The 16,053-nt window shown below is 34.8% G+C and overlaps 1 pseudogene; it reads left to right on the top strand.

Moving 5' to 3' along the window:
- The first annotated feature begins 12,682 nt into the window (after positions 1–12,682).
- LOC149579739 (glutathione S-transferase F9-like) lies at positions 12,683–13,849 on the top strand (annotated as a pseudogene).
- Positions 13,850–16,053: the final 2,204 nt, after the last annotated feature.

Genomic DNA, 16,053 nt, shown 5'->3' with positions numbered 1-16,053 from the left:
GGATCGAACCCAAAGGTTTGGAGTCTCAAAACTGATCTGAGACGTGTTTTGCAGCAAGCATGCAAAAAATGGTTTATTTTTCTTATGTGCTCTCCTTCAAGTTTGGTCATGGTTGAGCATCAATAAAATCAGGTTACATGATATTTCAGATCTCTGTGTTAGCTATCTAACCATATAATTTATTTTGAATTTGAACTATTTTAAGCCTTTCAACTATAATTTATTTTGAATGTATGTCTATTTTCGCTTAAAAACCAACATGTAGTAATTAGGGTGTAGATTTTAGCTTGTTCATCAAATTTCACAACTTTATTTTTTAGAAACTTGACTCCATTCTACATACTTTAAAAGAAAAGTTTTAATTTTAGATTAGTTTTCAATCATTTCTAGTGAGAGAACATAGATATTTTAGGTTTTTGGGATGTGTCCAATTACAAAATTCATTAAATAAAAAAATACACATTATCAAATTACCTAAAAAAATAGGGATATAATACATGGTGTTAGGTAAATTTTGACTAGAGCAATTAAAGAATTTCAAAAAGAAAAATTAAATTTTAGGGGGCCCACACTTTACATTATGTTATATTTTATTTTTTCTGAAAAAATAGTACCACTTTCTATGGCCCCCCATTTTGAGAACCTAAAATTAACCCATTTTGAAAAACATTAGTAGTTTAGAAACTGGATTCAAAGGACTACTAATTTTTTTTCATATCTAAAAATTTTGAGCGTAACTATCTTCAAATTATTGTCAAAGTTCAAATATTGTTGATTTCAGAAAAAAGAAATGGCCACTTATACCCCCTTTGTAATCATTGTAATCATTGTAGTGTTATATTCTCTATGCTAGATCAATTTGGTTTGATGAGCATGTTGGAAATTGCCTCAAAAACCTTTACAACTCTTCTAAATGAAATTGTGTTGTAAGAAATGTTCCACAAACATATTTGGTAATCAAAACTAAAAAATGAACTAAACATTTTGGTAAAAATATAAATCAAAAGAGTGCATATTTTATAATAAACATGATTTTAAAAAATGAGGCTAGATTTGGGTGCTTACCAAATCTTCCATCAAGATTGCTTGAGATTGGCCCACATAAAAACTACAAGATCTTGAGTGACCACATATATGGACCAAATCTTAACCTTGCCTACAAAAAATTAAACCCTTGAACAAAATATGTATTTATGGTGAACCAATGACACTACATTCATCATTTCAATCAATCCTTTATAGAAAATTTATAAAAATTAAAGGAAACATTAAATTCTTTGAAGACATTGCCCCCACCATATAAGAAATGTTATGGAAATGTATATACAAATGTGTTTTCTTGGTTTACATCAATACAAAAAAATTAAATAGGTCAAATTCTTAAATTGGGTGGAAAAAAATCGTTGAATTCTTTGAAGACATGGCCCCCACCAGATCAAAAAAGATATAGAAATTTATAGACTTTTTAATTCCTACTTAACATCCATATGAAGAAAATACAAAACTAATGGGCTAGATTATTAAATTGAGTGATCATTTGTATTGAAATATTTGAAGACACTACCCCCAGTATATCACAAATATTATGAAAATGTATAGATTAATGTCTTTTATTAGTTTACATCAATACAAACAAAATTAATAAGCCAAATTCTTAAATTGAGTGGGAAAACATTTTTGTTAATGTCTTTGAAGACATGGCCCCCACCACATTGAAAACTTTATGAAAATTTATAGACATTTTTTTGTAGTTTGCATCCATTTGAAGAAAATAAAGAATCAATATGACTCCATTCTTAAATTCAATGAGAACATTGCCCCCACCATATAGGAAATGTTATGGAAATGTATAGACTAATGTGTTTTCTTAGTTTACATTCATACAAACAAAATTAATAGTCAAAATTCATAAATTGAGTTCAATCATTTGAATTATTTGAAGGCATGGCTCCCACCACATGAGAAAAGTAATGGAAATATATAGATTTATTTTTCTTAGTTTACATCCATATGAACAAAATAAAAAATTAATTCTTTAGATTCTTAAATTTAGTGAAAATTCTAATGAATTCTTAATTTATAGACCCTTATTTATTTTCTTTATTTAAATACCTAAAATTAAGAGACTAAATTCAAAAATCTAGTGAAAAAAGTTAGACATAGGCCAAACCATATTGGAAAAGTTTTGTTTTCTCTTACATCCATACAAAAAAAAACCAATTAACAAGCTAAATTCTTAAGTTGGACGAATTCTTTGATGAAATGGCCCCCACAACATGGAAATGTATAGAATTTATTTTATTTGTTTAAATCTATATGAATAAAAGGCCAAAATAATAGACTAAATTTATTTAAATTAATACTGATAAAGAATCAAATTATACTCTAATTTCTTAAATTTATTAATTATGGAGGGCCAGACCACCCTTACCCACTCACAATCAAGAAAGAAACAATATGGAGACCAAGAGAAATTTTTAAAAAAATGCTCCACAGGCAATTTTATTATACTTGAAAATCCTTACAACACCTACAAGATGATATGATAGATATGACTTCTTCAAAAAGAAGTTTACAAATTCTTCAACGTAAGAGAAATCCCAAATAAGAGTCTTCACACCAAGAGCTTCACCAAGAATTTCTACTTTAAGAGCTACACCTTTAGAGCTTTCACACCTTGAAGTCTTCATGCCTTCTAGCTTCTATTTCTCAAGCTTCCACTTCTCAAGCTTCTCCTTAAGCTTGATAAGAAATGCTCATATGCCTTGCTTAAATAGGCACTTACCAACCCATGCATGACATATCCACAACCTTCTAGAATTCCTCAACAACCTTCTACAACTTCCACAACTTTCTACAATATTCATAACTTTCTAGAATTCTACCCACACACCTTGATAAATGGAATGACAACCATTTTTTTTTTTTTTTTCTATTATGCCACCTATGCACCTCGAAAATAGAAATCCTCTTTTTGTTTCTTTTCTCCTTTTTCCCCATTTTAATTTTTTTTTATTATTTCTCCTCTAATTTTTGTCACTTTCTCTCTCCACAATTTTTTTTTTTTCAATTTTTTTAAATTTTACATTTAACATGTCTCCCCTTTATTTTGGATGCAAGATGCTCCTGCATCAATTAAAAACACGTATTGAATTCATTGAAGATGTGAATTTTTACAAATTAACAAAGTATATATTGATAGAACTTTATATCAATACTTGAAGTTCTTTTAAGTTTGTTAAAAAACTATCGAATTACATGTATATGTGCGTTTAGAATTTTTCCATTAATTATAATATTAAAGATACATATTCACAAAAAAAAATGGCTTGAGAGTATAAGATCACACCATGAGTTCAAATGACGCAAGGCTAGATTAACAACTATTCATCAAAAAAAAGAATAAGCAATAACTAGAAAAGTCCTCAAGCTGCAAGACCAATGCCAACCAAGTGTGGGTCTTTATCACAAAACCCCAAAATTCCTTTGGGTCAATAGTTGGCTTAGAGGGAGTCCAACTGTCATCAACAGTAGCATTAGCATCTTTATTGCCCTCCTCTCTAGGTAGAGAAATGGCTAAGTCTAAAGAACGAAAAGCTCGTTTTGGGTCACATTGCGCAAATGACCAACTTGTATTAGGGGCAATAGAAGGAGCCACTAAGGACCAACTTCAGCCCAACCTTTGTGGAAGCTAGGCCGAGTGGAAATGGCCACCAAAACCACTAGGAGAGTGGTGATGGGGCTAAGACTAGGAAATATGTGATTAGTGTGTAGATATACTCCAACCTTGCTGGTAACCATGAGGATGAGTGTAGTCATTGGATAAAGCATTCAAAGGCATACAGGAAACCACATAGGGTACATTTCCCTAGTGAGCTATTAACTCTCATAGGTGAGCCACCTCTAGTACAATTTTGTCAGTTTGTACTTGAATATGCATCATGACATTAATAGATACATATTTTAGAGTACATAGAAACATGAATATCAAGAAAGTTGTGAGAGAATAAAACAACATTGTGGTCCTTCCAAATAGTAAACAAAATCTTCATTCTAAAAGAATGACAAATTTGGGCATATCTAAAAGGAAGCCAAGGTAGATCTCCTAGAACAACCATATGCCAAGTGAAATCCTCTAGATGATTAGGCTTGAAATAATCATGAATCTAGAGTCAATACTTCTGGGCTCTTCTACAGAACCATAAAATATGTAGGAAGCTCTCAAGCTGGCCACAAAAGGGGCATCTAGGATCTGGGACTCCTAGATCTTAGATTCAAGGGCCCAAAGGCAAGCCTTGGAAGAGGAGGCACTAGGAAAAGTGAGCAATATTCAACTCCATAATGGAATGCCAAATAGTGATCAATGGAATGACAACCATTTATTTTTTTACTTTTTCTATTTTGCCACTTATGCACCTCGAAAATAGAAATCCTTTTTTTCTTTCTTTTCTCCTTTTTCCCCTTTGTTTATTTTTTATTATTTCTCCTCTAATTTTTGTCACTTTCTCTCTCCTCCACAATTTTAATTTTAATTTTAATTTTTTTAAAATTTTACATTCAACATGTCTCCCCTTTACTTTGGATGCAAGATGCTCTTGCATCAGACTCCCCAGGTTTGAAAAGATGTTGTAATAGATAGAAGAACATCTTTCAGGATCCAGCACATAAATCCCAAATTGGTTCTTCACATATATGTCCTCCAAATGTTCAACTTGCACACTCTTTCCCTTGTTTTTCTTCTTCTCCTTTACATGCACCACAGGTGTTCTATAGGTCTGCTTCCCATGCTGATTTTCAATCTTCTCAAAATCTACCAACTCAACGTGACTGCCAACACTCAGGTTTCTCCTACCAAGTGCTTCATTCTGCAAAGGAATCAAGGAAAACTTCCTACCACCTTTCTCAATAGTAAACACATTCCTAACACAATCATGCATAGCCCTGCAATCATATTGCCAAGTTCTACCAAGTAACATGTGACAACTGTTCATATCCACAATATCACACAATACTTGATCCTTATACTGCCCAATCTAAAAATCAACAAGAGATTGCCCTCTCACTTCTAAAGCATGCTCACCTTGCAACCAGCCAATCCTATAAGGACAAGGATGTCTCAATCTCTTCAAACCAAGTTTTTGAACCATCTCCTATGCAACAAGGTTATCAGTACTACCACTATCTATAATCACCTTGCAAACTTTCCCACCAGACTTGCAACAAGTTTTGAACAAACTAGTCCTCTGACAAGAATCCAATGTCTTCTTACCCATTAGTACTCACCGAGCCAAAAAACTTTCTCCTTCCTCAGGCTGATTTTCCTGGACTTCAACCTCATTCACAATAGTAGTTGTCCTACCAATAGAAAATTCAAAAGATCTATGCCCTTCTTGACCACACTTGAAACAATTACCTCTAAATACACCTCCACTTGTCCTTCTTCTTTTTTCAATAAGTTTGGGTTCACCTTCTACTTTTAGTTTAGCTTGTACCAAACTATCCTACTTCTCCTTCCCTCAGAAACTACCTTGATTCTTCCTCTTTAGCTTCTCCTCTGCTCTCAAAGCATACTGATAAGCATCCTCCACTATGGACATATTCAGCATACCAACCTCATCCTAAATATTGAATCTCAAACCATTAATATACCGTGCTACCTTCTCCTTTGACAATTCTCTATGCCCAGAGCAAATAGTCAACTTGTAGAACTCCTCGGTGTAATCCTTCACAGTCACATCCTTCTATTTCAAATTTGGCAACCTCTTAAACAATTCAAGCTCATAATCAGCCAGAATGAACTTTTCCTTTAACTTAGTCACCATAAATTTCCATCTAGTGATCTTCATTTCACCTTCCTCTTCTCTATCTCTTTGCAGTTCCTTCCACCAAAGAGCAGCATGTCCCTTCAACTTAGTTTGTGCCAAGCTTACTCTTAGTGAATCTTCAATACCCTCAAGCTCAAAGTAGTCCTCTAATTCACCAATCCAATCAATTTGGTCTTTAGGATTCAAAGTACCTAAAAAATTAGAAACCTACATCTTATGCTTCAACTTCAACTAAGATCCAGGTCGAGCAAACTGGCTAACCCTAATTCCAATAGGTCTCTCCTCATGATCACTTCTATCCTCACTAGCAGCTTCAAAGTCTTCGGCAACTTCATCATATCTGTCTTCACTACCCACATGCCTAGGTACACCACCCAAAGCACTCACAATTTCAGCAATCATGTCACTCTTTATCAATGCAATCTCTGATTTGACCTCTGCTCTTATCTTCTCTAAGATTCTTTCTTCAATCGCTTCACCAAGGTCTACATTTTCCTTGGGGTCCAATCTTCTTGGAGGCATCTTCCAAAAATTTAGCAAACAAATCCACCAATCTAAAAGATCACTCAGCCACAAGATCAACCTTCTTTGCAAATCTTGGTGTAAACTGCCTCACATTCGGTGATCTATCCACACACTCAGGAACTCCTACTCTAATACCAGTTGATGAAGGGCCACACAACCCTTACCCACTCACAATCAAGAAAGCAACAATATGGAGACCAAGAGAAATTTTAAAAATATGCTCCACAAACAATTTTATTATACTTGAAAATCCTTACAATAGTCACAAGATGATATGATAGATATGACTTCTTCAAAAAGAAGTTTACAAATTCTTCAATATAAGAGAAATCACAAATAAAACTCTTCACACCAAGAGCTTCACCAAGAATTTCTACTTTAAGAGCTATACTTTTAGAGCTTTCACACTTTGAAGTCTTCGTACCTTCTAGCTTCTACTTCTCAAGCTTCCACTTCTCAAGCTTCTCCTTGACCTTGATTAGAAATGCTCATATGCCTTGCTTAAATAGGCACTTACCACCCCATGCATGACTTATCCACAACCTTCTAGAATTCCTCCACAACCTTCTACAACTTCCACAACTTTCTACAATATTCATAACTTTCTAGAATTCTACCCACACACCTTGATAAATGGAATGACAACCATTTATTTTTTTATTTTTTCTATTATGCCACCTATGCACCTCGAAAATAGAAATCCTCTTTTTGTTTCTTTTCTCCATTTTCCCCTTTTTAAAATTTTATTATTATTTCTCCTCTAATTTTTGTCACTTTCTCTCTCCACAATTTTTTTTTTCAATTTTTTTAAATTTTACATTTAACATGTCTCCCCTTTATTTTGGATGCAAGATGCTCCTGCATCAATTAAAAACACGTATTGAATTCATTGAAGATGTGAATTTTTACAAATTAAAAAAGTATATATTGATAGAACTTTATATCAATACTTGAAGTTCTTTTAAGTTTGTTAAAAAACTATCGAATTACATGTATATGTGTGTTTAGAATTTTTCCATTAATTATAATATTAAAGATACATATTCACAAAAAAAAAAGGCTTGAGAGTATAAGATCACACCATGAGTTCAAATGACGCAAGGCTAGATTAACAACTATTCATCAAAAAAAAGAATAAGCAATAACTAGAAAAGTCCTCAAGCTGCAAGACTAATGCCAACCAAGTGTGGGTCTTTATCACAAAACCCCAAAAGTCCTTTGGGTCAATAGTTGGCTTAGAGGGAGTCCAACTGTCATCAACAGTAGCATTAACATCTTTCTTGCCCTCCTCTCTAGGTAGAGAAATGGCTAAGTCTAAAGAATGGAAAGCCCATTTTGGGTCACATTGCGCAAATGACCAACTTGTATTAGGGGCAATAGGAGGAGCCACTGAGGACCAACCTTAGCCCAACCTTTGTGGAAGCTAGGTAGAGTGGAAATGACAACCAAAACCACAAGGAGAGTGGTGATGGGGCTAAGACTAGGAAATATGTGATTAGTGTGTAGATATACTCCAACCTTGCTGGTAACCACGAGGATGAGTGTAGTCATTGGATAAAGCATTCAAAGGCATACAGGAAACCACATAGGGTACATTTCCCTAGTGAGCTAATAACTCTCATAGGTGAGCCACCTCTAGTGCAATTTTGTCAGTTTTATACTTGAATATGCATCATGACATTAATAGATACATATTTTAGAGTATATAGAAACATGAATATCAAGAAAGTTGTGAGAGAATAAAACAACATTGTGGTCCTTCCAAATAGTAAACAAAATCTTCATTCTAAAAGAATGACAAATTTGGGCATATCTAAAAGGAAGCCAAGGTAGATCTCCTAGAACAACCATATGCCAAGTGAAATCCTCTAGATGATTAGGCTTGAAATAATCATGAATCTAGAGTCAATACTTCTGGGCTCTTCTACAGAACCATAAAATATGTAGGAAGCTCTCAAGCTGGCCACAAAAGGGGCATCTAGGATCTGGGACTCCTAGATCTTATATTCGAGGGCCCAAAGGCAAGCCTTGGAAGAGGAGGCACTAGGAAAAGTGAGCAATATTCAACTCCATAATGGAATGCCAAATAGTGGTAAATCTATTGCTCCAAGTCTTATAAGAAGAATGCAAATGCCAGTGCTGATTAAGAATATCAACCATCGGAAGATCGGGCACCAGCCATCAATACCCTAGCTTGGGTTTGTAACTAGTCATAGGAGTGGTAGGATACCACTTCCCATCTTTCTTCCATGGGTAAGATGAGTAAATACCAAGCTTGTTTAACAAATTGGGAGGCATTGAAGAAACTAGAAGATCAACTATCTATCAATCTGAATGGATAAGCTTGAATTACACCTCCAAGTCCTTCCATGAGTGAAGGCTCATAGCAACCTAGGAAAATAAGTCCTTGGGAGCTTTGATACCCCTTCAAAACAAGCATAGAGAGCTAGCTCCTTGTGTCTTAGCTAAAGCAATAGCTTGAGCAGCGAACAAGGGAGACCACTAAAGGTTTTGTTGTTTCATTGAGAGGCCATCTTTGAATCCATTACATGCCCAATGAAGCCAAGATTTGAGGGATTCCAAGGCTTTCCAAATGCTCTGAACAACAAAAGTGCCATGAATCTAAGCAGGTTTAGGAGTTACAAGAAGGATTTGAAAGCCAATCCCCTTCCAATTAGGCTAGTTAACCAAAAAGCCTAAAGAAATGCAGTTTCATAGTAAAATTTTCTAGGCCTCATCTTTAGTGAGAACCCAAATGACCCAGTTAGCACAAAGGGAAATCCCCTACTTGTGCGTAGAAATAATCCCATGACCACAAGAATCTTTGGGAAAACAACAATAATGCCTGACAACTCTCTGAAAGACATGATGCATAGTAGAAATTCTCGAAGGAGACACTCGAGCTTGAGGTAAGTAGATTTAGAAGGGGCCCAATAGAAAGAATAGTACACATGTATAGCAACAAGCAGTTTAGAATAGATTTGAAACTTGCCCGCAAGGGAGAGTGGCTTAGTGATCCAATGTTCCAACTTCTTCTCAATTCATGCAAGAACAACATTCCACAACTCCACTAGGTAGGCTTGAAAAGCAAAGGGAATGCCCACAAACTTAAAAATTTGTCCATGTTGTACCCATTTCCACCCATATCGCTACAACCATAGAGGGCCTAGCAAGAAAGATTGTTTGTAATAGAGGATTTTATGCCATTGAATGGTAGACCTAGAGGCAAGACAAAAAGTATCCAAACATTGCAAGGCATTGGAAATATTGTCTTCATTTTCCACCAAAGTAAAGAAGGAATCATCTATAAAATGCCCATTAACGAGCTGCGTGGAGGAATCAGGAAGAGAGATGCTATGCACTAGACCCCAAGAAATGGCATTGCCAAGAAGATAGCCAAAACTCTCAACCATTAACACATAGAGTGAAGGTGTCAGAGGGAAACCTTGATGAATAGATCTGAAGAGCCTAAAATCTTTAGATTGCCTTCCATTAATGATGATGCAAGAAGAGGTATCACCAAAAGAAATATGCACAGACTACAAAAAGACTAGACCAAATCTCAAAGCTTGAAGAATGACTAGGATGAAAGGCCACTCAATCTAGTCATAAGCTTTGGAAAAATCAATCTTTAGAAATAAAGCCTACTTCTTGGATTTTCGAGCCCATTCCATACCTTCCTAAACAACAATAATGTTATCCAAAATATATCAGGACTTGACAAAAGTATTTTGTTTAGGGAAAATAATTTAAGGGAGCAAGTGCTGAATTTTAAGAGAGAGGGCTTTGGAAATGATCTTGTAGGAGACATTCAACAAAGTGATGGGCCTCTAATTGTAGATTTCCTCAAGATCACCAGCTTTAGATATGAACTTAATATTACCCTTGTTTATAATGTTTCCTAGGGAATTAGAGTTATAATCTTTGTGATACACCTGAAGCAAATCAAGGTCAATATCATCCCATAGGATTTTGTAAAATTCATAAGGAAAACCATCATGGCTAGGGGCTTTGTCCTCAGCCATAGAAATAACAACTTCCTTGAGGTTTGCAAGCATTAAACTTTTCTAACAAAATTCATATTTCTCAGGAGCAAGCCTATTAGGAGTAATAGTAAGGTAATCTTGTAAAGCTTGGTGACACATCTCAGATGGCCCTTGAGCCATAAAAACCTACTCATAGTGGTACACTAAACTGTAGAGAAAGTCTAGTGGGTCAGTAAGAACTTGTTGGTCTTCTTAGATGCATTTGATGCTAATTGCAAAATGATGAACCTGCACAACATAAAAAATTTATTTAGAAGCTTGATTGCCAACCTCCAACCAATGGAGATGGGCATGATTTGAGCTCCTCGAGCAACATAATTGTCTACAACTCACTTCTAGTGTTGAAGATTGGCAAGCCGAACCTAGAGATCCATATCAAATGGATTCATGGCGAGCGCTTCCAAGGCCATACACAAATCTTTAGTTGTAGCTTAAGATCTTCTACAGTAGTTAGCCAACTAACCACCATAAATGCAAAGAAACCTCATAGTATAAGGGATGTTGTCATTCCACCATTGAATCCATCCAACCTAGGTGTGGGGTCAAGTGTCAAGATTCTAGACTTGAAGAATGTGCATAATAGTCGATGGATGGGACAACAAAGAAGTATTTAGATAAAACTAAGTTATAGAAAAGATAATGGGGGAATGATCTAATATTATTACATCTGGCAGAGGTGTGACAGGTAGGGCATAGTTGTGAGAAAATGAAAAAAAGGACTGTGTAGAAATCATAGCCTTGTCAAGTCTCTTTAAGACTCTATTAGACCCAGCTCAAAAATTGTACCATGTATGCCAAACCCCGTTTGGGTGGCAGTGAGTGGCATTGGGATTTAAAAGTAGCTTGTTTCACATGTAAAACTAGGCCTCTATTTCACTAGCTACCAATTGAAAAGGAAAAAGCCCTTCCTTGTCAGTGGCCAACTCAAACATGTTAAAGTCCGCACAAAAAAAATCAGGTCGCATGTGGAAAATGATCTACCAACCAGTGCGATAGGTGTGAACGCTCAACAACATCATTAGGGGCATAAGTGTTAACAATACCAAAAGAATGATTCTGAAATGACAATAAAATCCAAACCATGCTTTATAGAGGGTCAAATCCATGTCAAATAATAGAAGAAAGTAAATGAGGGGAAAGAAGAGTAACAACTCCACCTCGACCAACCTCATGCTGAGAAGCAAATATGACACTGTCCGGTCAAATAACCTTATAAACTGAGGTAAGGAGAAATCCAGCAACTTTAATTTATTAAAGATAAAGTACATCAAGATTACCAAGCCGATGTTTGGTGTCATGAATAGAATATTTTTTAGGGAGTTATATCAGCCCCTGCACATTCCATGAGAGGAAATTCATGGTAAACTAGCTTGCATGTCATCCTCGTCTCCAAGAGAGGAGAAACTGCTATGCAAAAATCTGGGAGCATCAAACATGGAGTCATCAAGAGAGATGACCCTCTAAATCTTCTCCCCATTATCATGATACTCATCATGGCCATCTAGGTTGTGAGACTGACGTAAGGTTAGCTGAGCAATCATCGATGCCACTTGCGGTGCTCAAATCCATAAAGGACAGGATCAGGAGTATGAACAACCACTGTCCCCTACACTCCAAGGTTTGAAATAGGAGGCAGATTTTATATATTTGAAACAATGACCAAATTAATAGGTAAAATTTTGAAACTTAATTAAAAAAGAGAGTTAAAATTAATATTCTAAGTTATATAATTCAATTTAAAAATTATTTCATTGAACTCTTTAAAGACATGATTTCCTATATATTGAAAAAGTTATGAAAATATATTAGACTACTAGTTTAAAATTAATATTCTAAATTTTTAAATTCACAAAGAAAAAGATCTATTGATTTATTTAAAACTTGAAATAATAAGTATTGAAAAAGCTGTGTGAAGTGATTGCCTTTTTCCAAATTTTATGTATATGATCAAAAGACCAAATTAATAGACTAAATTTGAAATTTTAGTTTAAAATATTAAAATTTATAACTCTATTGACCCACCTAGAATGAATTTATTTACTTCGCTTTCCATCCACACAAACAAAAACCAAGTTAGATAATCGTATTCCTTACAAATACCTCTCTAGTCTCCCATGATAATTCTGGCAATAGAGCTAATGAACAGACGTAGCCTACCTTACAATGGAAATATATTGACTAACCTGTTCTCTTTTATTTCTATTCGCACAAACAAAAACTAAATTATAGAGCCCAAATCTTACCTCCTCTCTTCTATAAATACCTCCTTAATCAGAAAATGTTGTCAAATGCATAGCAACTCTTGGGTTTTCTGATAGGAAAAGGTATAATTATCTCTCCATTTGAGAAGAAAATCAAAATGGTTATCAAGCTGCTTGGCCCTACCTAAGCCGCTTGCAACAGAAGGGTTCTTGCATGTTTCATAGAGAAAGATATTGAGTTCGAAATTGTTCCTGTTGATATAATTAAAGGGGAGCATAAAAATCCAAAGTTCTTGGCTTTACAAGTGCGGATCGTTTCTTATAATATAATTTTCTTCTTTTGTTGGTTTTATAATAACCCATTTATACTGTTATCAGGTTAAGCTTATTGATTTGAAATTTGTATGATATGTGATGCAGCCATTTTAAAAAGTTCCAGTAGTCCAGGATGGAAGTCTCATGCTCTTTGGTAAAGATATTAATTGTGTACTTATTTATGCATATTTCATTTTATTATGATTTAGCCAACATGCAGTATGCTGAATGTTTTAATTCAAAACTTATGTTGGTAGCTAACATAATTGCTTTCTTGTGATTCATCTACTTGTATATGTGCAAAATTTTTTGGGTAGTGCATCTACCATTGATATGATCACTGTAAACATATAGATTTGATTTGGGTAGTGTAAATCTGAGTTTATATGAATTGTGTATGTGTTGAATCAAGGGCTATCATAAGATACTATGCTGAGAAATATGCAGGAGAGGGTACTCCTTTGTTGGGGAAGACCCTAGAGGAGCGAGCACTGGTTGAACAATGGCTTGAAGTTGAAGGGCAGTACTATAGCCCTCATGCTACTGCATTAGTTTATCAGCTATTTACCCCAAGGATTGATGTGCCTCAAGACAAGGCCTTGATTGAGAAAAATTCCCAAAAGTTGGGGGAAGTGTTGGATGTGGATGAAGAGAGGCTGTCAAAGAGCAAATACTTGGTAGGGGATTTTTTCAGCCTTGCTAATCTATCTCATCTTCCATTCACTGATTATATAGTCAATGCTACTGATAAGGGATATCTGATCAGGGATAGAAAACATGTGAATGCATGGTGGGAGGATATTTCCTCTAGGCCTATGTGGAAGAAAGTTTTGGCCATGTGAAACAATGAATCATGTCGCTTAGGTTTCAAAGTTTCATTTTGTGTTTTGTAAAATAATGACACCCTCATCTAGACTATAGATGATGGAATGCTGCATTTTAGGTTTCAAATATTTACTGTGCTATGCAAATTAATAAGACCCTCATCTAGAATGATGTCTTTTTTGTTTCAAATTTTGTTCTAATAGCATAGTTTCCAGTTTTGAATTAAGTGTGCCTTTAAATACTGAACCTATGGTGTTCTATCTTCAAAAATGAAACTGGCTTATATATACTTCTATATATATTATGCCAAGAGTAATCATTCTCGAGGCGGCTATTTTCATTTAATCCCAAAGTTATTTTAATCACAGTTGGGATTATGAAAATGAAAATAGGTGCCTCTAGAATGATTACTCTTGGCGTAATATATATAGAGGTATATATAAGCTAGTGGCAATCGTGGCACAACAGGAAAAGTATTTTTAAATTTTTTTCTATTTTTTTAAGGTTAGTGTTGAAGTATTTATTTCTTTTTAAATACAATTGTATAAACTTACTATAAAAATGTAATAGTGTAAACTTACTATAAAATTATTCTTGAATTTTTTTTTAAATTCTATATATGGTGTTTATTTGTATCACTTTAATTCAGATTTTTTTAAGCATAGTGTTATGTAAAATGTTATATTGAATAGTAGAGTTATAGTTAGGGTTAGGGTTAGTGTTAGGGTTGGAGCTATTGTTAGGGTTTGAGTTATGGATAGGGTTAGAGTTATAGTCAGGAATAGAGTTACAATTAGAGCCATGATTAACATTAGGGTTAGGGCTAGGATTATTTTTAGGATTACGAATCTTGTTAGGATTATAGTTAGGGTTAGGTTTAGAATTAGAGATAGAATTAATGTTAGGATTAGGGTTAGAATTTGGGTTACAAATATAGTTAGGGTTAGAATTAGAGTTAGGGTTAGGGTTAAGGTAAGGGCGAGGGTAAGAATAAGGGTTTAGGTTAAAAATATAGTTAGGGTTAGGATTAGAATTAGAGTTAGGGTTTGAGTTAGAGGTAGAGTTGGAATTGGAGCTCAAATAAGGGCTAGAGTTAGAGTTGAAATTAGGGTTATAATTAGGAATAGGGTTAGGGTTAAAATACGATTTATGGTTGGAATTAGAGAAAGGGGTAGAGAAAGGGTTAGTTTTAGGGTGATGGTTAAGGTTAGGTTAATATTTAGAGTTAGGGTTATATATAGAGTTACATTAGGGTTAAGGTTAGGATAAGGGTATGAGTCAGGGTTAAGGTTAGGGTTAGGGTTAGGGCTATGGTTTTCGTCTAGATTAAAGTAATGGTTAAGGTTACAGTTAGAGTTTTGAGTCAGGGTTAAGGTTAGACTTAGGGTTAGGTTACAATTTTCTTGAAGGTTAAACTAAGGATTACGGTTAGGATTAGAGTAATTATGGTAGAATTAGATTTGTAGTAAGGGTTATATTTAGGGTTAGAGTTAGGGGTAGGATTATGGTTTAAAAGAAGTAATTTTCTTTTTGGTATATTGTAATGTAAAATGTTATAGTCAAACATAGATATATGGTTAGGGACAAAGTTACCATTATAGTTAATGTAAACCTTAGGGATATAATAAGGGTTAAGCTTAGCATCAAGGTGGTTGTAGTTAGGGTTAGGGTTTGAGGTATGGGTAAGGTTAGGGTTAGAGTTATGGTTATGGTTAAGTTTTGGATTAGAGTTATGTTTATGGTTAAGGTTAGGGTTAGAGTTATGGTCATAGTGAAGATTAGGGTTAGAGTTATGGTTATGGTGAGGGTTAGTGTTATAGTAAGGCTAGGGTTACGGTTTGAGTCAGGGTTAAGGTTAGATTCAAGGTTAGGGTTTGAATTAGGGTTAAGGTTAGAGTCAAGGTTAGGGTTTGAGTTAGGATTAAAGTAAGGGTTAGGGTTACAGCCCAATTATGGTAGAGTTAGATTTAGGGTTAGACTTAAGGGTTAGAGTTATGCTCATGTGGTTAAGGTTAGGGTTAGAGTTATGGTTATGGTTAGGGTTAGGGTTATTATAGGGCTCTATTTAGGGTTATTGTAGGGATAGGGTTAGGGTTTGAGTTAGGATTAAGGTTAGATTTAGGAATAGGGTTAGGGTTTTAGTTACGATTAAAGTTAGGGTTAGGATTAGGGTTAGAGTCTAGTTATGGTAGAGTTAGATTTAGGGTTAGAGTTAGGGATAGAGTAATGTTTATGGTTAAGTTTAGGGTTACAGTTATGCTCATGGTTAAGGTTAGGGTTAGACTTATGGTTATGGTTAGGGTTAGGGTTATAATA

This window comes from Cupressus sempervirens, chromosome 1, assembly GCF_028749045.1.
Source record: "Cupressus sempervirens isolate cs-2001-9-10 chromosome 1, ASM2874904v1, whole genome shotgun sequence".
Classification (NCBI taxonomy): domain Eukaryota; kingdom Viridiplantae; phylum Streptophyta; class Pinopsida; order Cupressales; family Cupressaceae; genus Cupressus; species Cupressus sempervirens.
This window is presented reverse-complemented; position numbering and strand designations above follow the sequence as displayed.